Source organism: Ostrea edulis, chromosome 9 (genome assembly GCF_947568905.1).
Source record: "Ostrea edulis chromosome 9, xbOstEdul1.1, whole genome shotgun sequence".
Lineage (NCBI taxonomy): Eukaryota > Metazoa > Mollusca > Bivalvia > Ostreida > Ostreidae > Ostrea > Ostrea edulis.
The window spans coordinates 35,039,620-35,063,739 of record NC_079172.1 but is presented as its reverse complement, the minus strand read 5'-3'; the positions used below and the strand labels follow the sequence as shown (position 1 = coordinate 35,063,739).

The window sequence follows — 24,120 nt, the reverse complement described above, 5'->3', positions numbered from 1 at the left end:
CAACTCTTACAATGTAATTTTGTATTCCTTATAAGAGTTATGAGATTGATCACTTTTCGTTATCGTTACCTTTTTACGAGTAAATATGATTTATCGTACCTACAACGTATTCCAAAACTTCACTATAAACCTTATAAACAGATATATTGCTAGAGCCAGTAAACCTCTAACAAGCCCCTATCTTTGCTCCTCATCAGAATGTTAACTAGGGTGAAGGAGAAACTTCAAACGTACTGTGCCACAATGCGAGAAGTAGTGTAAATCAAAATTAATGTGGCTTCTAAAGAATTCCAAAGAACATCAAAACTTAGGACTTCTCGACACTTTACACGACTACTCCTCACGATGAATTAAAGACTAAGCTTTTTCACATCCTAGACGGCTACTTCGTCAATATAAATGGAACACGGAAATATTCACATCTTGTGCTCAGTCATCCAAAACTTTTCTGTGTTCAACACCACTCTCATTCTATGAAAAAGTACTCTGAAGTTGAAATCAAAGAGATGCTGGGGTTCCTCATTGATTATATCTACGTAAGCTTTGGAGATCAGGTTTTCCAACAGTCTATTGGAATTGTGCTCCTTTAATAAGTGACACGTTTTATATGCTTACGAAGCAGAATTTATTCAAATGCTTCTACATAAGAAACAATTTTTTTTTTGCTGTGACCTTCAACTCAACAATTTGATATATCATCTATTATGTGTAACAATTCTCATTTTTTTAATCATAATTATCTCGATTCGATATATCTCAGTGTACAAAAAAAGGCATCACAGTCTTCCACATCTGCTTCATATTTAGATTTTATATTGACCATAGATGTTAATGACAAATTAAGAGCTCAACTATATGTCAAACGGGATGACTCCAGATTCTCCATCGTCAACTTCCCAAATTTGTGTAGCAATATTCCACTATCATCTGCATATAGTCTTTATGTCTCTCAACTGATAACTGATTCGATACCTCTAGCATGTTCTGCTTATGAACATTATTCAAATCAAGATAGGCTAAAGACAAATAAGCTGATTTAACGGGAGTTTCAAAAGTCTCCTTAAAAATCACCTTGTCGCAAATTCTATGCTTTTTATATCGATTTAATTTACATATACAACCTGTCATTAGGTAGCATGCTGTCTAACATGTTTCATACAGACTCAGAGCATTCTTTGCACACTAATTTGACTGTTGATTACTCCGTTTACCCGATCAAGATATTGGGCTCACGGCAGGTGCAAACCGGTCAACAGGGGGTGATTACTCTTCCTAGGCACCTGATCCCACCTCTGGCGTGTTCAAGGGCGGATCCGTGCTTGTCCTATTCTTTATTTTGTATTCTTTAAAAGAATGATGAGATTGATCACCGTTCGTTGCCTTCACTTTTCCATTTCCTTAAGAATGCATTGGAGTTTTAGATAATGTGCATGTGAATCTGAATACCAAGTAGACATAGTACGTATATTTTAACGGTTAATAATTCCAATAGAAATGAAAGTAAAATGTAAACATGAAAAATAAACTTCAGTTTTGAAAATACGAATTTGAAAACACATGATGACGTGAACTGCAATGCTTGACGTTGACATACTTTTTGTTACGTGCTGTCGTTCTTCATGTCAATGCTTGGCGTTGACATACTTTTCGTTACGTGCTGTCACGCTTCATGAAGTTTGTCGATGTGAAGCGTCGCAGTTCATACCCACATGTATTCTAAAAAAACAAAATTTATTTTCTTAAATATACCACAGAAAAAAATCGCTATACATGGGTACCCACTTTCACCCCTACCAGGTTTTAAACTCATGACCTGCGGAACCAAATCTAGCAGCATGTGACCAGCGCGCCATCTAGACCGCTCGACAATCCGGGCAGGTCTCATCGGTATTGTATCTTACATATATAAAGAAATAAGCAACAACTGCGAACATTTCATATTTTTTTAAATGCTTTGATATGACTCTTACTACAGCAATTTGAAACATTTTCTTACTTCAAACTCTGTTGAGTTAGCTGAATCCAATTTCAAAATGTGTTGAGCTGTCCCAAATTTTGAAGTACATTCAATCAGATCACTGACACAGGGGCGAATCCAGGAATTGTGGTTACGGGGGCGCCATTTTATGAGGTAGTGGTGCAGGGCGAAGCCCTGGTGGGGATCCAGGGGGCGAAGCCTCCGGAAGCTCCCGGATTTTACAGATTTTATGGGGCTTGAAATATTTCTCCTATTAAGTCATTTGTACTATTTTCTATCATTTTAATAAGGTGAAATCAATAAAATGACCCAAATTTTAAAGGTTTTTTGGAAAAAATTAAGTTCTCCCAATAAAGTAATTCAAGAAATCAAAGGATTTTGTCATTTATTTCTCCGGGAGTGGAAGAAATCATTGCTTCTTTTATCGTTTAGTACATTTTCTGAAACAAGATACCGCGATTTACCTTAGATTTGAAAATTTTAGGAGGGGGCGCGCGCCGGCTTCGCCCCTCTAAATCCGCCACTGCTGACAGACATGTAATCATGTACATACACTTATGTTGATATAAACAGGTAGTATACCATTACAAATGAATATTATTTCCTGTAGAATTATAGCTTTGCACAAAATTTTCCATAAATTGCATACCCCCTTCATGTGTTAAATACTCAATTGATACTTTTACCAGTCTAGTTACTCTTGGTTTTACACAATATTACACCATTAAATACCAGCGTCTTCAGTATTTATAAAATGGACCTTTCAGAACGAAATGAAATATAGACGTACCTTCAGCATCATTTATTTAACAAAGTGTACATGCTCCTTCAAAACGCAATCTATCATTTTGCCTCCAACCAGACATTGACGAAATGCCTTTATACTGTACTAATGGTATCTTGTATGTGGCATCTGTTCACCTTTCTGAATGATCATGCATTTATCAAAATTATCGAAAAGATTCTTGTAGAGAAACCAATATACATCGACAAGACACTAGTAGAATGACCATCATACATCGACAAGACACTAGTACTAGCAGAGTGGCCATCATAATTCCATAACATTGTTACAGCCAGTGAGAGGTACTGCTATCAATAGGGGGATCATATGTGATGTCTATGTTTCTGTAATCGAAGAAGTGGGGACATAATTTTGGTATGTCCGTCTGTTTGTCTCTTTAACCTCAAAAACTTTCACCTTGTACATAACTATTAAACGCTTTGCGCCAGAGCTTTCATATCTCACATGTGTATTTTTTGTGACAAGACATTTCCTTTGGTACACCAGACTGGTAATACGCTGCTATACGGGGGAGGGGGGGGGGGTCGGGGTCAATAACAGTGTTTCACAAACACATCTTGTTTGACCTATTGGTATGTGATGAGCCCTTTCCATTTGGAAGACAGATTATGTAAAAAAGAAAACTTAATTATAAAGCTTTAATCATAACCCGCACTATACCTCGCACAGCAAGGCGCCCAATGTCATCAATATTTCTTTGACAATTTTGACTACTAAAATAAGAATGACTACATACCGCGATGATGGAAGATTAAAGTAAAAAATCTAATCAGAAAATATAAACATTGTATAACACTTCATTTATCATGCACGGTGGTCAAAACAACTCTCTCTCTCTCTCTCTCTCTCTCTCTCTCTCTCTCTCTCTCTCTGATTTGTTCATAGAAATATATAGAATTTTCCAGGCTTGTTGACTAGACCACCGTTATATAATTTACATTCCTATCTCCGGAAACCTTCATTCTGACGACACGTACGTACAAGACCGCAGAGACAAGCGACCATTCCTCCTCCGATCAAATCGTTCATAAATTACATCATGGGTGATTTTATGACCGAATCGCTTGGTAGGGATAGGAAGCGGGAGTGTACCTCTCTCAGTAGAAATGTTCAGTTTGGGCTTGAAGGGGTCCGTTTATGACTTTTGGCAGACCCCCGCTTTTCCCAGAAATGACAAAGAATTTGTTTTAAATCTCAAGGTCATGTTTTGGGTCATACACCGTGCCCCTCGTTAATACACATAGGACCAATTGGATGTATACAGTGCAAATTTGTCATTTTATTAAGAAATTTATTTCCTGTATTGAGTAATATAAAAATGATAAAAAAAATTATTGAAAATAAATATGGTTCTTGTTACCCTCGCATTCTTTTGAATTTTCTCACGGATCTAAGCACGCAAAAGTAAGTTTGTCTTTCGTTTTTGTAATTTTAGGGAAAATAAATTTTCTGTTTTTCAAGAATAAGGATTTTTTCTTAGCTCATATCTAGTATACACATGTAAAATGATAATTGGAAACAAACTGTATCCCTATTCATATCTCATCGGAATACGTCTCTTCAATTTCCTGCAAGAGTTACTTCGCTTTCTTCAAATACCTTCACCTCTTAGTTATTAATTTCATAATTAAAATTCGTTGGTGGTCTCACAGGGAGGTAACAAATAACTCAAGACGTTCACACACGGAGAATTAAATGTCCTTTGATGTTTAATAAGTTAATATTACCAGCGTCTCTCAAACATTGACAAATATGTCTTCGCAAATTGCTTACCTCAAAGGACTTTTATAAATTCCGAGACAGTATTTATTAAATTGCAGGTGTAATTAATTGGCGGTTTTTAATTAAATGCCTATGTACTTAATTCCACTTTCCTTGCTGTGTATGCTCGTAAATCGTTGATATTATAAATGTGCTAATTATTCGGACATTATTTACAGTGAAATCAATTTCGTGTCTATCGGACATCAAAGAATGACTGAAACTATTTTCACAAAAATTTTTTCAAAAATTATGAATTCGATATATTTTGGATAATCAAACATCTTTCATCGAATATATTGTAAAATAAAATATTGATTCAAAACTGTAAGATTATTTTGGCAGTAACACATAAAATGCCCACCTGACGTGTATTCTTAAAAGGTTCTTTACTTTCCAGGAAAATATTATGCTTTAGATTGGTTTTACTGGCTGGCATGAATTTAATGTGTCAGCTATTATTAACATTCTTTTCGTCTTCTGGCACTACATGCGTATTCGAACTATCAACTCAATGCAACGTTATACCTAAAATTTCAATAAAGTCAGGTTTGTACAATCGTATCAATGATCTAAATCTAATCAATGATCTAAATCTAATCAATGATAATCAATGTAATCAATGATAATAAATGTAATCAATGATAATAAATCTAATCAATGATAATAAATCTAACCAATGATGATAAATCTAATCCCTGATAATAGATCTAATCAATGATAATACATCAAATTAATGATGATAAATCTAATCAGTTATAAAAAATCTAATAAATGAAAATACATCTAATCAATGATAATAATCTTATAATATATATTCATTTTTCCTACCTTTAACACATCACCATCTCCGGGGCTGGGAAACAAGATAATTTGAGTTAACTTTATATTTACACTTACATGTCTGACTTGTTTCATACCGGTTGTTAGGCCGTTCTTGACACACTAATTTTGACTACGGATAACTCCGTTTACCTGATCAAGATATAGGGCTCATGGCATGTGTGACCGGTCGACAGGGGATGCTTACTCCTCCTAGGCACCTGATCCCACCTCTGGTATATCCAGGGGTCCGTGTTTGCCCACCTCTCTATTTTGTATTGCTTATAGGAGTTGTGAGATTGATCACTGTTCGTTATCTTCAATTTTCATGGAGATGCTTGCATGCTGAATTTGAAAAAAAAAAAAACATCAAAAATTCCTTACCATGTAAAACAGGAGGTCAGGGTTCGAAAAAAAAAAAATCAACAAATGCTACAGAATATTTCAAAGAATGTTTCCACATACATTTTATTTCTATATATACGCTGGTCCCCTATTGTGGCCCCACCCCTGTCCCTGAGTTGTACAAACTTGATTGTTCATTACGTAACAAAGCTTCCTGACTAGTCTTGGGTTTTTTCTGGTCTAGTAGTTCTAGAGAAGAAATTTAAATACACCGCCCCATTTTCACTATTTCAGAAATATATCCCACTTGAAAGGGACCAAAAATCTTTATTTAAACAATTTGGAATCCTCTTGAGTCAAGGAGTCTCATTTTAACCTTTACTATTTCCTAGTTACATGCATCTTCCACTTAAAAGGGATCAAGAATCTTTATCTAAACAAATTTGTATTCTTTTCACCCAAGGATGCCTTATGACAAATTTCATTGAATTTGGCAGAGTGATTCTGGAGAGGAAGTGCCGAGTTTACAGCAACGGACGATTTTTGATCAGAAAAGTTCACTTGAGCTTATTAGAAAACTGAATTAACAAACTGATCTGTATCTCACATAGGATACATGATGGTCCAAAATATTGTCAGGAATAATTTCCTTAAAAATGTTAATCTCTCTTTCTCCATCTCTCTCTATGTCTTCAGAATGGTGACGACTTAGATAGGTCAAATTCCTGAGCCACATTCACGCTGAGGAGTCAGTGGTATTTTGAGATATCAGAACATTTTTCGAGTCTGAATTGAAAAAACGTTTAAATCATACTTGTGCGTATTCAGAATGACTAATATTCTTGACACAGGTGTTTTGCGTATTAATGTAATCCTATTAAACGTAACTAATTAATCTCCTGATTAGGAATTAAGACACCTACCCGCGCTACATTGGCTGTACCTGGGAGACGTGAATATGAGGATTAAATAAACGTGAACAGCTGATTCCAAAATTAAGAGTTAGCCCGGGGATATTTAGAATACACAGGACTTTCAAGTCAGAAATCTATCATCATCACTATTCTTATCTAAGGTACGTCAAATCTAAATAATAATATGTTGAGTGTTTTGATGTTGCATATAACTGTCAAAAGACATGACAATTCTAAAAAGTGTAATGTTCATCAATCCTTTCAATGAATGAGGGGCAAAGCCCAAATGAAAAGATGCCGTTTCGATTGATTAATTGTATATTGTTTAACGGCTCGCTAGAGAACTTTTCACTAATGTGGAGACGTCACCATTGCCGGTGACGGGCTGCAAGATTTAGGTCTTTGCTCGGCGCTTACGGCCTTTGAGCAGGGAGGGATCTATATCGTGTCACACCTGCTGTGACGAGACATCGGTTTATGCGGTCTCATCCGAAGGACCGCCCCATTTAGTCGCCTATTACGACAAGCAAGGGGTACTGAGGACCTATTCTAACCCACGGGATGATGCCGTTTTGAAGGCCTAAAAGTCTTGAAAATTCCCGTCGAACTACCAGGCTGCTGTTGAATTTTTTTTTAGTGTGTTTACTCTGCGTGGGGTATGGATGTCCCGCCTTGCAGAGAGCTTTCTCACGGCTTTGTCAGCTACTAGAACCAAAACGAACAGTCGGTAGTAAAAGTGTTTTAAGACGAATCAACGTTAAAAACGGACGTTGGCACGATAAAGAATCTTCACCGCTTCGACCCTGAGCGTCATGCATGGTTTGTAAATTTGTGGTACTTCACCTACACCTGGGTCCCGTGGGGGATCCGGGTTAGAATAGGTCCTCAGTACCCCTTGCTTGTTGTAAGAGGCGACTAAATGGGGCGGTCCTTCGGATGAGACCGTCAAAAGTGAGGCAGGTGTGGCACGATAAAGATCCCTCCCTGTTCAAAGGCCGTAAGCGCCGAGCAAAAGTCTAAATTGTGCAGCTTTTATTTAAACAGGCAGTGATGACAGCCTCCATATGAGTGAAAGATTCTTGAGAGGGACGTTAAACTATATTCAACCAACCCACCTAAATATGTGCATCTGGTGACGTCTATTATCGGTGAGAGATTCTCGAATGGGAGCGCCCATAAACAACAGAACTCTCACGCACCGCTGCCACCCCCCCCCCCCCCCCCCCCCCCCCCCCCCCCCCCCCCCCCAGGGAACTGCATTTAAAAACCCCAAACAGAAATTTAACCTACTTTTAAAATGCACTGTGCCTTATTACATACATATAGGGAATCGAACAGATGTCCTCAGATTTTTTTGACAGCCATCCAGTAGACGTATAGACCATGTCAAGCATATGCAAAAGAATATTCCTAATTCTGATTAGCAGTAATACACTGCCTGTTAATCTCCCGTTGTTCCGCGGGAATATGAAACTCTATCGAAATTCCCCTCATGCAACAGGCAAGCACCCCCCCCCCCCCCCTCACCACCACCACCACCATTTTCTGAGGTCATAAAGCGTCGTTACAACTAGCGATGACGACACTGGGTGATAGATACGGGTATTGATTGAGTGTTACCCCTACCACCTTTGTAGAAATAGTTAATATTACAAACCATCTGAGGGCCAAAAAACCCCCCAAACAAACAAACACGACACACGTACATGTACATGTATGTATAGAAATGTGACTGTTATACAGTCGAGCGCCATTAAATCAGAACCTTTAGTTCCAGTGGACAAATAACTGAGAAATAAATCAAATGAAAATTCGGTTTCTCCTCAAAACTGAGGCGCCCAGCTTAATTGACGGCGTCCGGAGAATTGAAAGCCGACTGTCTGGTAAACCACGTTTATTTGTCGTTCCTGGTATACATGCGTTTACCGCAAAATGCTCAGCTGATCGTGTCATCACATATACACGTACATATTCGTCATTACATAGTAATTATTAAAAACAACAATAGATTTCCACATGGCATATGCAGTTTTCCAATTAGAAATGGAGAGCACATATCGAGCAAAAGGATATCTAAATTACACAATTTGAACATTATACAGCGGTTTCAACTCACCCACAAGAAACGCATCCGCAACGACTAAATATTACATGTGCAGAAATCAAAACATCTGTTTCACGTCAGATATTTCTCACACGCGAATAAAAGACGGTTTACAATATTTTGATCATTACGAGGGCGGATCCATGACCAATTCTAGTTATACCATGTATGGCTGGCTGTCCCTAAACACCAATATTCATCAAGCCTGTCATCGCATTCAATATCAAACCTATCATCACATTCAATATCATACCTGTCATCGCATTCAAAAGACGACCAAAGTAACAAAAGCAACAAACAATTGTTTAATTGATATCTGCTGTTTATGAATTTTCGGGAGGTGAGGTAGTGACGGTTAGTGGGTAATTAGATGGGGCGGTGAGGGGTAGTGGGAAATTAGGTGGAGCTCTTAGGTGGGGCGGTGAGGTGTAGTGGGAACTTAGGTGGGGTGGTGAGGGATAGTGGGAAATTAGGTGGGGTGGTGAGGTGTAGTGGGAACTTAGGTGGGGTGGTGAGGTGTAGTGGGAACTTAGGTGGGGTGGTGAGGTGTAGTGGGAACTTAGGTGGGGCGGTGAGGTGTAGTGGGAACTTAGGTGGGGCGGTGAGGTGTAGTGGGAACTTAGGTGGGGCGGAGAGGTGTAGTGGGAACTTAGGTGGGGAGGAGACGGGTAGTGGGAACTTAGGTGGGGCGGTGAGGTGTAGTGGGAACTTAGGTGGGGCGGTGAGGTGTAGTGGGAACTTAGGTGGGGAGGAGACGGGTAGTGGGAACTTAGGTGGGGCGGAGATGGACAGGAGTTATATATCCACTTTCAGTGACAGATCCAGAAATTTCTGAACGGGGGCGCAGTAAACTGCCGGGTGTCTGGGGTTGTTCTTAGCCCCCAGTTGGTTTAGATCGAAGCTCCAGTAGGGGCAAGCGGGCGAAGCCCCTAAAACTAATGAATTCTTTCAAAATATGACGTTTGGTGAGCTGGTGCTGGATTCGCCAGATACTTTCTTCACCTTCCAACCCTTGAACACCTACATTCATTTGATTTTTCCACTCGCAATGGCAAACTAAGTGCATGTATTGCCACGCGATCCAAGCGTTTCTCGAGGATGGCGTGTACGTTTTCCTCACGGACATCATTTAAACATCACGTATATTTGTGTGTTCGTGACCCCCATTCAGTCCCCTACAAATAAGGTGACTGGACCTAAATAATGATTTATAGATATATGGAAATATTTTCTGGTACACGAAAATATTAATCATAATTGTTCTGTTTTCTGTCCAATGATTGTATTAAGATGATCCTACTTGATTCCAGCCTTTCTGACGAAAAAGCTATGTTAATAAATAAAACACAAATCTCACCTGACTGTAACCCCGCTACCTCTCGTCTTCCACAAACATCAAACCCAGAATTATTGAAAAACTTATTTTGAATAAAAAAAACTTTCTTTTCTTCTATCAGAGGTTGTTTGAAAAGCAAACATCCTGCGCTCGTCCATTAAATAGCTATTTCATGGGATCCTCGCCCTGTATAAAATCAATTACCAGCGGGAAGCCCCCAGCACGCCAAAGGCAATATTTCCAATCTTGCTTATCCTCGGGTTTTCATTCCAACTTACCTATAGTGTGTATGCGTCGATCTTAGAGTTAAAAGGTAAAACATCGGATCAACTCAAAATGATATGAACAATCCCAAATGTCAGGTCATGTTCCCATTACCAGAAAAAGACAAAAAATATCACATTGCATCTCCGCTTATACCCGCGTCAAAATGAAATATTTCGAATCGGTAGCAACATGTGTATTAAACGTTAAAAAGAGATACTGCCGAGTTGGCAATGCTGGTTTACAGTTGATAAGAATTCTACACACAGGGGCAAATTGTCCGGGAGATACAACTGACATGGGTCTATATTGATTGACACCACCGGACCCCAAAATCGGGAGTTTTTACCCCTCACGTGCGGATTACCTAACGCTTAATGATCAGGGTATCACTGCCTGTTAACCTGTCGCTATGAAGTAAACACCTTAAGCCGTCGTGTCTTTTCGTATCTACATCATTATCCAAGTACACCCGCTTTGCAGTTTTTAGTTTTAATTACACCGGATCCCCTTTGCGCTTGGCGATACAAGTAAGTGAGAATGTTCTATGATTAACAACTAAGACCTGCTAGACATAATATGCAAAAATGATATTTCTAAAATGGCTATTGACACACTTTTTCTTTGCTTTACAACTGACATTGCCTTTTTAACGGGGAGTTGTCAATTTTCTCCACGAGCACCACAACTGTCTGACACCTAGAAAATCACTTTCTTCAATAACAGAAAATATTTTTATGCGCTCTCCTCGCCGTGACAGGCGTATGGTGTGTACTTTAGCACTTAATACTCCACTTGTATAAATGCAGACTGAAATTCCTTCTCGAAATAAGCACCGAAGTCATTTAATTCTTATGTTTTTAATTTTCAAAATTGTCTACAATTCATAAAATTTTTGTTACTAAGCAAAAACAATTTTCCTTAGCAAAATTATATACTTTTCATTATTTCTGAATTACAAGCTATGCGAATAATTTCACACTAAATGACATACTCCTTTCCATTGTTGTCTTATAATTTTGAAATCGGCAAATAAGAATTCCAATTATACAAATAGCCACGTGCATTACCTAAAGCATCTACTTATACATGCTCTGCAAATAAACGATCCGTCAACAGTTGGCAAAAAAAAATCGGAATTTTTCATTCCGATTGTTTGCTACCACACTACATGCATAGCATTTCTAATATTTGACAATTCTAATATTAATTTTTAAAAATTCAATTCCGTTTATCCTAGACATCACGAATATATATAAATAAATACACTTTCACACTGAAGTCATTTGAAGTGAATTATTCACAAGTTGACATATAATTTCACAGTGCTTCTTTTTAAAAATTTAAATCACAAGTAGTCACGAGAAAATTGCAGTAGTACCAAAAAAAAAAAAAAAAAAAAAAAAAAAAAAAAAAAAATTCTGCGTAGTAATTAAGGAATGCGAAGTTATTTATTTCCCCATGATTAGCAAAAGCAATCAATAATCAACGGTGTACATTATCTCGTGCTGATTATGAAATGTTTTCCTGTTTTCTCTACCATTTTTATTGTATAGTTATATTAAAGACTGTGGGAGCAAATGTATAGGCATTTTTTTTTTATAGGGGCACACCAACAACATTTGGAAGCATAGGGTAATTTCAGTAGCATTGAGAAAGTCGCTCGCACTGAAATTACCTAATGCTTCCTATATTCATATATCCCATAACATAAAGCAATGTGATATTGTTTCTTATATTCGTATTTTTGTAATATAAATGTTTCTAGGTCAAGTTCAAATGTCTGTGCTTTTATCAAGAAATAAAAATGCAATGACATATCACGTGATCATATTACCAGCAAACATGAGTAAATATGTAAACATTGACATATCACGTTATTATATTGGTAAATATATAAACATTGACATAGCACGTGATCATATTACCAGCAAACGTGAGTAAATATGTAAACATTGACATATCACGTTATTATATTGATGAATGTAAACATTGACATATCACGTGATCATATTACCAGCAAACATGAGTAAATATGTAAACATTGACATATCACGTTATTATATTGGGAAATATATGAACATTGACATAGCACGTGATCATATTACCAGCAAACGTGAGTAAATATGTAAACTTTGACATATCACGTTATTATATTGGTAAATGTGAACATTGTCATATCACATAAACATTTAATAAATATGTAAACATTGACATAACATGTGATTATATTGCCATCAAACATTGCATTGGTAAATGTAAACATTGACATATCACGTGATTATATTACCAACAAACATTGCATTGGTAAATGTAAACATTGACATATCACGTGATTATATTGCCAACAAACATTGGTAAATGTAAAGATAACCATATGCATGTAAGAATCACCCTCTATAGCTAGAATGATTATTCTAAAAGATTCATTTTCCATTAATGACACGAGATATAATGTTTTCTACAGATATTTGTGGCGCCCTGACGTAAAATTTATTTTCTACAAGTCAATGGAAAATAATCCAAGTTGTATTGCAATCCTACATACAGAATAATGTATACATTTTTTCTTCGTTGTAGATATTAATTCATGCTAATCTCTCTCGCTCTCTCTTAATTTGTATCTCTCTCGTATGGAATTTAAACCAAGTTAAGATATTTAACGTACAGCAGAAGGAGATTGAACAAGCGTTAATGATTTAAATCAAGGTGAATGTATATTGTTGGATAATGATGAAAGTGAAGCGGATGGTAAATGACTGAAGTTGATCTTTTGCACGTGAGAAATTTTGGAAGTTATCCGCCCTTGATGAAAATAAGAAAAAAATAAATTCTATAGCTACCTGTGGTAAATAATTGATTCTATGTTATAAATTTAATACGAGAACGTTTTGTAAGTTATGACCAGGTGATTGGTCTGGAATTTTTTTTTATTTAAACAAATATTTTGATAAAACTTGTTCTTCTTATAGACTTCATTGTAAAATTCAAAATGAGACAGAACTCACAATAATGATATTAAAAAAAAAAATGGTGGATTATTTTTATTTCATAAACCCTTTAAAATGATACCATGATTATAAAACAAATCATACCATCCATTTATTCATTACATGTGTAGATATGAAATACGATCGATTTATTTATGTAATACCTTAATTGTATAAAGAAGAAAAAACCGCATTGTTCATACAGAAATATTTTTTTTTCACAATTCTGTTTACCAAACATTCGGAAGGTGGGAACATTCTTAAAGTGCGAACATCCTTAAAGGTTAAGCAATTACATGCGTGTGTAATGTCGATAGGACTTGACATTTTGTATTAAAATTGATAAGGTACTGAGAGAATGTAAATAGATATAAGGACGCTATGTCTCTTGTACAATACTAGACATGTACAGTAAATGTATATATCATAAGTTTTCCTTTCACCCCCACCTCGACACCGTGTAGAATTTCTCTATCGTTTTCCGCAGAATGAATTATTATCTATTAAGCAATTTCACGACTGTTAAGCACACTTTATCGCGGTATGTGTAGCGTAATGCGGACAGTCCTACGCTGTATATACTATGTAGTCTTAATTAAATAAATCTGTCCGTTGACTTTTGAGTTAAATAAAAAAAAATCGACTTAGGAATGTTAGAAATAGTGCACCCTCCATTGTAAGTTTCCGCGTGGTGGCCAGGCATGTTTAACACAGATTGCTTTAATGAATTTCAGGTGAAACTTACACCGCTGTAATCTTTTTGTGCTTGATTATTTCTAATGAAAGTTAAGTGGTTAATTTGTGAACACGGGGCCCCTTGGACGAGTAAAATTGAAAGAGATACATGTTTTGTAGAGTTTTAAAATACCTTTTAATATGTTTTTTCATATTCCATGCATTTTTACATTCCAACACCATGTTCCGCTTTGAGTGTAAAACAATAACTGAAAACGATTAATTGTGATCAAACTAAAAGCCACTATCGAGAATTCTTAAATACCAGAATTTAAACTTTAATTGACTTAGTAAAATCTAAGAGAACGATGATTTGGAGCCTGTAGACAGATTATTATCTATACTAGTTATAATACTCCATCATTACTTTTTTTGTGGGGTTAGAACTCTAGATCTGCCTAATTAATTATTTGTGAGGTTTCAAATTTAGATTTCCCTATCACTTTAACCCCAATCGTATTTTTTGTCTGTGGGATTAGAACTTTAGATTTGCCTATCTCTGTAACCTTAATCTATTTTTCTGTGAGGTTTAAACTTTAGTTTATCTATCACCTAACCTTAATTTACTTTTTCGGAGGACCCTGAAATGTATATTTAGCTATCAATGATATATTGATAATTAAAATCAATTTACTCCCCACCATATTATATGGGCTATCAGTTTTTGAACTCTACCTTATATGCTATTGTCATATTTTTATTCTGATTTCGTACGATTTGAAATGTAAATTTAACTTTCATCATTCTCATGTACACGCATTTCGTTAAATGGTATACAAGTATAACATACGTTGTTTCGAAGTGTGGAGTTACACCTTTTCCGTCAAGCCGGGGGAAAAATATTCTGGTAGAAATACTACATGTATTTCAGGAAAATCACGGGTTAGAATGTTGAAGTCGACGTTTTCATTTTCTCGGAAAATTGCCTATTGCAAACACAATTTTTGAGGTTGGGACATCTATTTCGTAATAATTTTCTAATCAGATAAAAGGAATTTGTGATTGAGGATCTATATAATTATTAAAAATGAAAAATTATGATTATTATTAGTATCATAATATATTCGACTCTTGCATATTGAATAATATCAAAATTGATGGTAGACAAATTCTTATAAAAATTAAAAAAGAGGGGAATAAATATAATTATAATAAGTTAAACTATATTACGGTGAAGACACCGCATGTGATTTATAATTATTCTTTTCAAAACGACAGTGAAACCTGGTTTTTTTAAAGTTTAAATCTTGAATAGAATATTCCAGAAAACCCCATCAAATCTTCGTCTTCTTACGTGCAGGTTTGATGTCAAATTGGCCCCCCAATCCCAGATACATGAAATAGTCTTCCCTCATGAGAGAGACTCATAAAAATCGCGGTTTTATATCGTGTTTATGTGGTAAATAATTATAAAAAGCGCCCCTTGTGGGAATGTCTGAAGTTATTCACGCCTGATGACCTACGTGAACCCGATACGTCAAACAAACATGGTCATAAATGTATTCACGAGTTAAAATTTTCTGTTTAGATGAATACCGAATCACGTCAATAAAATGCTCTCCAATTGAATAAAAAGAATCGGTATTGTATGGTAAAAATATTACGAAAAACTTGATATTTCGTGTCGATATTTAGATAAGGTTTTTCATTATTCTGTGTCGAATACATATATGTACATGTACACACATAGCATGAAACACGTTTATGGTTATAATCACCAATTGCACAAAGGTTAGTTAACTTTAACTAACAGTTAACTTGTCATTAACTCTTACATTTATATTGTGAGAACTAGATGTTAACTGTCAGTTAAACCTAGCTAACTTTTGTGCAACTGGACCGAGGGCACAGTTGCACAAAGATCAGTAATTGAAATATAACTTACAATTAACTTAAAGTCTGTAATTAACTCTTTCATTTATACAGCGTTAACTAGACGTTAATTGCTAGTTAAACTTAACTAACTTCTGTGCAACTGAGTCGCGTTTTATGTGACAGCAAAGTTTGTTTGTATGTTTCTTTACGTCACATCCGATAATTGTTCACTGATATAGAGACGTCACCAACTGAAGGTGAAGTGCCACACATTTTGCCTCATGCATGGCGTTCAGGGCCGTAGAAGTGAGGATTTTTTGTTGAGAGATCTGTGACTTTCAGGTCTATTGCTGAGTGAAGAAGCAGTCACTACCTTTGTTATACGTCTCAGTTTTGACGCGGCATCGGGATCGAGAATCGAACTCAGGCTCGAGCTTCTCAGTTGCGAAACGAACGCCATGATGCTATTAGTCAGGTTCCCGAGACCACTCTGCATTTATTGCAGAGGGGTCTCGGGAATCTGACTATGATGCTATTAGTTTTGCTTTATTTTATAGTGATGGCAGATTTATTCTTATTGGTTTGGCCAAATTTTGTAGAATTGTAATGGAAATATTCAAAAAATGATATTCCTTCCAATTGTACTGTACATATCTTACTTATTTTATTTATTCATTACCAGTTTGTTAATGTTTGTTTTATATGTTTGTACTTTCATGCCTCATGTGAGGCCAAAAAGTGAAAAAAAGTTTCAAAGTTTCAAAGACCACTACAGAGCAATACAGCGAAGTCCTTGTTAGGATAACAAAAAATACAACCTATCATTGAATCAAATGCTGTCTGACGTGTTTCGTACTGATTGTTAGGCCGTTCTTGGCACACTGATTTTGACTACGGATAACTCCGTTTACCTGATCAGGATATAAAGCTCACGGCGGGTGTGACCGGTCGACAGGGGATGCTTACTCCTCCTAGGCACCGGATCCCACCTCTGGTGTGTCCAGGGGTCCGTGTTTGCCCAGCTGTCTATTTTGTATTGCTTGTATGAGTTATGAGATTGGTCGCTGTTCGTTATCTTCGCCTTTCAGCAATACCTCTAAGTTATTTTCAGTACTACCGTTTGTATGTACTCTATATCAAAGCTATGAATGAGATACAACCACTTCAAAATACAAAACTACCGACAACAATCTTAGGAAGCAAAATGAAATATTTAATTCAAACAGAAATGCTACCGACACTTAGTTGTCGCAAACTCCTCAATGTAAAGGTAAAATCGTATTAATTAAAGAAATAAAAACAAAGACGGACGAAGCTCATACTTATTGTAAATAAATATGAAAAACAAAATGTGCATTTTAAAAATTCAAAATACGGTAATAGTGAATTTACCAAAATGTCATGATATTAATACTAATCGATAAGTGAGCAGATACAACAGATGATAAATAAATGAATACATAGTAAAAATAAATAAATAAATTGCAATATAATTATGATTAACAAATTAATCGGGGCGAAGACCACTTGGTTAACCACATCCATACCTTTGTCTGTGGTTAACCATCAAAATTTCTTTTTGAAGAAGAAGAAGGGGGTCGCATCCTCGTACGATCTTAGGAATTGTGGTCGCTGTAATTCGTAAACGTTCGTCATTTGGTGTAACTGAAAACTGAAAGCGTCTGTTATAAGAATACAATTCATTTTCCCCCTATCGCTTCATTTGTCTTGCACAATACACAACAAATTACCCAAACAATTAATCGATGTTTTGTTTGACGCGTGTGCAGCACAAGAGAGCGCACTTGTATATTAAATTATCGAAATGGTGTGAAATTTCAGAACAGGAAATTGTTGTTCTTCTTTTCCGCATGCGCCTTCTTCTTACTTCCGTAAAAATGTTACACTGGTTTTTCTTTCATCTCTTAGCGTCTTGCAACAATGACGTTTATTTCAGTCGGGTAGACAGAATCCTAACTACAGCAATTAAGGCCTCCAATGAAACACTATTGTGTGCGGAATCGGAAACTGAGATTGATCAAAATCGTGTCGCGGATTTTCGCCCATTGACGGGATCTTTGGTTAACCATATATAGGAGAAATTCCCACACTCTTGGGCGGAATTAAGCTGTTATTTGTTTATTTTTGTGCAACTCTCGGATTTCTCATGTTTTAATTTTCCCCTAAGTTTTCGTTGTTTTTTTTTTTTTAACTTTAACGGCCCATTTACCCAATTTAAAAGCTTTCCTTTTTAATCTTTTGAATAATAGAAATTTCTTTTGAGTATGAGTGTGCTATATACTCCCTAGTCATTCACTTATCAGATCAACGTATTGGTATCAGACCCTCAGCATCTTGGGAGTGGACGAAAAATTAAAGCTTCAAGCGAAACATTCAGAGGCATACAAGAGAGACAAAAGTTTTGGAATTAAAAACAAAAATCTGCCATTAACAAATGAAAAAATATGGAAAATCGAGGATATTTTGGTGGGTCTCTTCTGCCTCCACTCTCCAAATAATGTATATGTACTTTAGCTATCACTGTTACAGTAAACTACGAATACATTTAATTATAGCGTACATGGAGGGGGGGGGGGGGGGGGGGGGGGGGCTTAGGAGTTTACTGAATATTGGGACGAGTAAAAACCTGATATAGAAATCTATATCTTGGATGCTTTATTGGTGATGAGACAAAAATGATGTGGGTAGGATATGGTACTTAGGGTGGTCGCGGTGACTCAGTGGTTAGAGCGATAGGAAGTCATGGATTCAAGCCCCGTTCGTAAAGTGGCCGCGTCAAACCTGAAAACTTCGTCTAACACTCATCTATAAATAAGAATCACGGGCCTTTTGGGTGAGACCTTTTTAACGGAGGTCCCGTGTCGCGATAGGCGTTGGCACAATAAAAGAAAACCCTCGCTGTTACGGTCCTTAGATTCATGAACAGGTCTAGAAATGTATCTGTACAATGTATCTGCAATACTTCATCAACGATTGGTGGCGTCTTTAACGTATATCAGTGAAGCTTTCTAGAATGATATGTAAATTGGCAGAGAAGATGTTGGCTGCGCACCGAACGTCTCCACACTACCTTGTAATATAATGGACTTTTTAAACGCAATTAATCATTATCAGCATAAAACATTAATTTAAAAAATATATTAAAATTGAAATCAATCTTTATACCAATTTGTTTTCCTTCAAGTCATGGACATATTACATTATATATGATTATGTCATCTCTTTACTCATGACATAAAAACCGACTGAAAATGAATTCCCTTTTTTTCGCCATTTAGTTTAATTGCAGTTATTTGTTATATAAATGGGTGTGATGTTGAGGTATGAATGGTTAACCAGATATCTACCCTGAATATAAGAACGGACGATGGGGAGTAGAAATGGGTTAAGTGGGTCAAGGTAAATACATATACTTTAAAACGTCCCAATATTAAGGTTGACTGGTAGAACACTCTATTGCGCAATAATCCCGTACAACCATTTATCGGAGTAATACCTCTAAAATTGTTTGGATCAAGGTCACTTCAACTTTTATTAGAATGTGCATCCGTATGGAAAAAACTACGGTCTGGATTTTTGTGCGGATGACGTCACAATTATAGCGATATCATACCCACTACATGTACGAATCCGTAAGAAACCCCATGGTCTCTCTCTCTCTCTCTCTCTCTCTCTCTCTCTCTCTCTCTCTCTCTCTCTCTCCTCTTTTTCAACCCTCCCCTCTCTCTCTTGGAGGGAACAGGCAAGTTACTTTCTGTTTCAGAGATAGATCTAGGACCTGGCTGGGGTTCGAACCCAGACCGTCTGCTCTTGTAGATTATACAATGCATTACATTGTATATGGGAAATATTTTCCTACGTTTGACCCACGAAATCGGCAAAATTGAGTCAACAGACTGACCTTATTGCTGTAAGACACGGCCTACCGATGGTTTGGTAACCTCATCTTTACTTTCATTGTTATGCCCCCATGATCGGAGATTCGGAGGCATATAGTCTTTGATCTATCTGTTTGTCCTCAAAAAGCTTAACCATGTCCATGACGTTTGAACACTTTGTATGAGGACTTTTATATTTCACATGTATATGCCTTTTGACACAGCCTTTTTTGGTACCATCATTTTTTACCTCATGACCTTGTTCTTGGAGTTTGAAAAACTTTTAAATTAACCATAGTCATAACTTTTGAATGCTTAGTGTTAGAGTTTTCATATTTCATATCTTTATTCCCTGTGACAAGACCTTTCTTTTGCTACCAACATTTTGACCTTATGGCATTCAACTTGGAGATTGGCATACTTTTTGAAAATTTTAACCTTGGCCATAACTTTAGGACGCATAGTGCTTGGGTTTTCATATTTCACATGTGTATTCTTTGCGACAAGACCTTTGCTACTATACAGGGACATCAATGTTTCACAAACACTTACTTTCAAATAAACTTTTAGTTGAGCCCTACCTATGACCTATTGGAATAAAAAAGAATCTGTGACCTTTAATACATTGCAAAATATCGCTCCAATGTACAGAATTACAAGCATATCCGAAATACATTTCGGTAAAAATAACATCCCAATCAGGCCTTTTGTTCCTGGTTTTGCGTTGGTTTGAAGATCTGTTTTTGGTGGGTTTACGTCTGTAAGTAATAAAAGGGTGAAAACAACTTGGCCTGATTTTATCTAGATTCGGTCCATGGTTAACCACGCCGGCTTTTGTTGCTTGGGTTGGGGTCCATCGCGACTTTACATTTTTTTCGTTTGTTTAGCTTCATCATCTTTTGTTTCTGATTGCGAATGTGCGACACGCGCCTTTGTCCCTCGTGAAATGTTACACTAAGCATTGATTGGTCAATTTTGAATATGTTCTAAAAATGAATATGTCTGATTCTCTCCTCCAGACACACTTAATTCTTGCAGTGCACTTGATTTAGAAAGGATACGCCAATCGGAAGCCAGATATTTACACGTAATTAATTCCTCTCATGATTAGCAATATTTTCACCGCAGGTATTGAGAAAGCCATGTGACTGACGTTAATTTAAGACCCAAATCACTGGTATAAATAACTTCCTTGTTTTCGTTTGAAGTTCTTGATGGACCCTAGATTTTATCTTTCAGGAGATATTATCTCAACTAGTTATCTAACATAACCTCGTTTCTCTTACTATTGGCATTTATTTTACTACAAGCCATGAATGAACTCCTACAAGAGCACAGAAGTACTTTCACCACAAATATCCAAAATTCAAAGCGCAGAAAATGCCAGAGTTTATTTTGAGGCAACAAAAAACATTAGGAGCATATATATGAACAGCTGGTTCACCCCGACAAATGAGTTATATATACATGTTTGTTTCATGTCGGTGAAAAGGTAAAAGCACTCAACGCTTTAAAGAATATCTGGGATATTAAAGTGGGTTTATTTTATTTTCGGGTATTTTATTTTGCGGTATTTTGGATTTTTTTAAGGTTATCTGAGTCACTCAAGTGAACTGTTGCTATCTATTTCCTTTCATTGTTCATGGTATGGTACTATGCTTTTATGATTAACATGGAAAATTTTACTGAAAACTTGCCTTGGAGAGCAGATTTGTGTAGTGCAGAAATGAAAACATTTAAGGTTGTCAGATAGCAAACCATTAGTAGTGCATGGTTACTGTGAGTAGTGCATAAAATTAATACAAAGACTGGGTCAAATAGTGAAAAAATCTTGAAATAAACAGACTAAAACCACTGTCATAGCAATAAAACCCATTCACTGCAACAGCAACAAACTGTAAAAGAAGCAAATCACTAACCACAGTAGTATTAAAATACCTACTCAATGCCACAGCAAAAACACCCTCACAGCAACAATACCCACTCATTGCAACATCAAAAATAGGTATACTCACTGTCACAACAAGAACCAACCCACTCACTACATCAGCAACAAAAACCTACTCACTGTTACAGCAACAACAATCCCACTCACTGTCACAGTAACAGCATACCCACCCACTGTCATAGCAACAAAAACCTACTCACTGTAACAGCAACAACAAACCCACTCACTGTCACAGCAACAATATACCCACCCACTGTCATAGCAACAAAAACCTACTCACTGTCACAGCAACAACAAACCCACTCACTGTCACAACAACAACAAATTCACTCACTGTCACAGCAACAACAAACCTACTTTCTGTCACAGCAACAACAAACCCACTCACTGTCACAGCAACAACAAACCCACTCACTGTTACAGCAACAACAAACCCACTCACTGTTACAGCAACAACAAACCCACTCACTGTCACAGCAACAACAAACCTACTCACTGTTACAGCAACAACAAACCTACTCACTGTCACAGCAACAACATACCCACCCACTGTCACAGCAACAACAAACCCACTCACTGTTATAGAAACAACAAATCCACTCTGTCACAGCAACAAACCTACTCACTGTCACAGCAACAACAAACCCACTCTCTGTCACAGCAACAACAAACCCACTCACTGTCACAGCAACAACAAACCCACTCACTGTCACAGCAACAACAAACCTACTCTCTGTCACAGCAACAACAAACCTACTCACTGTCACAGCAACAACAAACCTACTCACTTCAATAAAAAGATCCACTCAATGAAACAGAAACAAAACTTCCACTGAGTGAATTAGCAACAAAAATACTACTCACTGCAACAATAACAAAAAACCAACCAACCAAACAAACAAACAAAACAAAAACCCAAACAAACAAAATCCCCGTTCACAACAATTGACACAGTGACAGTTATGTGAAGTTTGTAATTCGTTCTTATGGCAACTGGCTTTGTGAAATATCATGATACTTTTATATCTGAAATCTAGAGTGCTTTAATTGAAGGTTTATTTATTCACATATTCAGAATACATACATTTTTGCATGAAAGAGAGAGAGATGCAACTATTTTATTTCTATGCTTAAATTCCAATCATAAAATTGGTCAAATGAAACATTAGTCACTAATATTATTCTTATGAAACCCTGTTGGTCTTTTTTTTAATTTTCTTGTATAACTATTTATTCCTCTTTGCGTTTTCAGATCATGTAAGCCCTGTACCATTTTCTATCCAATATTATTCAGAATATGAATCGCGTTGTATAATTTACGACTATTAATTATGGCGGGTCGGCGTTTGAAGGTTTTCATCCTGCCTCAATAAAACGTCACGGTACGCCGCGCCGACAATGTGTTCTAGGCGATTTCTGAATCACGTTGACTGCAGATGATACTGAGTTTCCTTTATTAGGGGGATTCAAAATAGAAACACCCTCAGTTAGTAATATCTAGTAAACTGACCTACATGTTTTTCTTAATGCTTTCATGGAATTATTACAAGGGGTGATGCATTCCCCCATTTTATTATACCCTCTTTTATAAGAGGAAATATAATGGTTTGCGCCTGTCAGTCGGTTGGTCGGTAAATCTACTCATATCAGCTCAATATCTAGAGAACCCTTTGCTCTAGCGTTTGGCGAAGGAGCAATCACTACCTATGTTAAAGGGGCATTGACACGATTTGAGCTGAAAATTTTCAAATTTATTTTTCCATTTTTAATTTTTAGAATGCTTAACTATGGTATCTTTAATGGTCAACAAAAATTTGAATGTCCGTTGTCAAGGTAACGAAGCGAATGTTACTACTGAGCCACATAGATGTACTGGTAATTCAACACGTATATTGATACAGAAAATATCAAGGGGCGGTACTCTAGGTTATGCATGTTTTAGCAGTTACAAGCTGTCTAGAAAGCGTCCTTCCTTACATGTAGGTCTATATATAATGTAGATCAACAACTCAGCAATATCACTATAACAATAGAGGAAAAAGATAGTGCGTGGTGATTAATTATAAAAGGTAGAAGTTGTACAGGTTGCCAGTCAGCAGGGGACATCAAGGGACAGTGCTCTAGGAAATTTTTATCTTCGTGTTATGCATTAGTAGATGACCCTTATTTTTCACTATCATCATGGGCATTCTAAATTCAACGTTGTCCTTTTTAAATCACACGGGGGTATATGTGTTTCTAAAACACTTCTCGTTGGGAGTAATACACTTCTTCATGCTCAGGCCGCATTGGATTCGAAATGAAAGGCGCCTTTGCATATTTACGTATGTATATTTACAATTCCTATGTTTTTGCCTTCGGTATGAAAACGTGAAGATGACGAATAGTGATCAATCTCATAACC

At 36.6% G+C, this 24,120-nt stretch overlaps 1 protein-coding gene across 1 annotated transcript in view; it reads left to right on the top strand.

Moving 5' to 3' along the window:
- Positions 1–10,492: 10,492 nt before the first annotated feature.
- Positions 10,493–24,120, top strand: part of LOC125659396 (protein Wnt-11b-2-like) — a 47,957-nt gene continuing 34,329 nt past the window's right edge. Inside the window, exon 1 of the mRNA XM_048891056.2 lies at positions 10,493–10,859. The gene's annotated coding sequence lies outside the window, so the exon portion shown is untranslated. The remainder of the gene's footprint in view (positions 10,860–24,120) is intronic.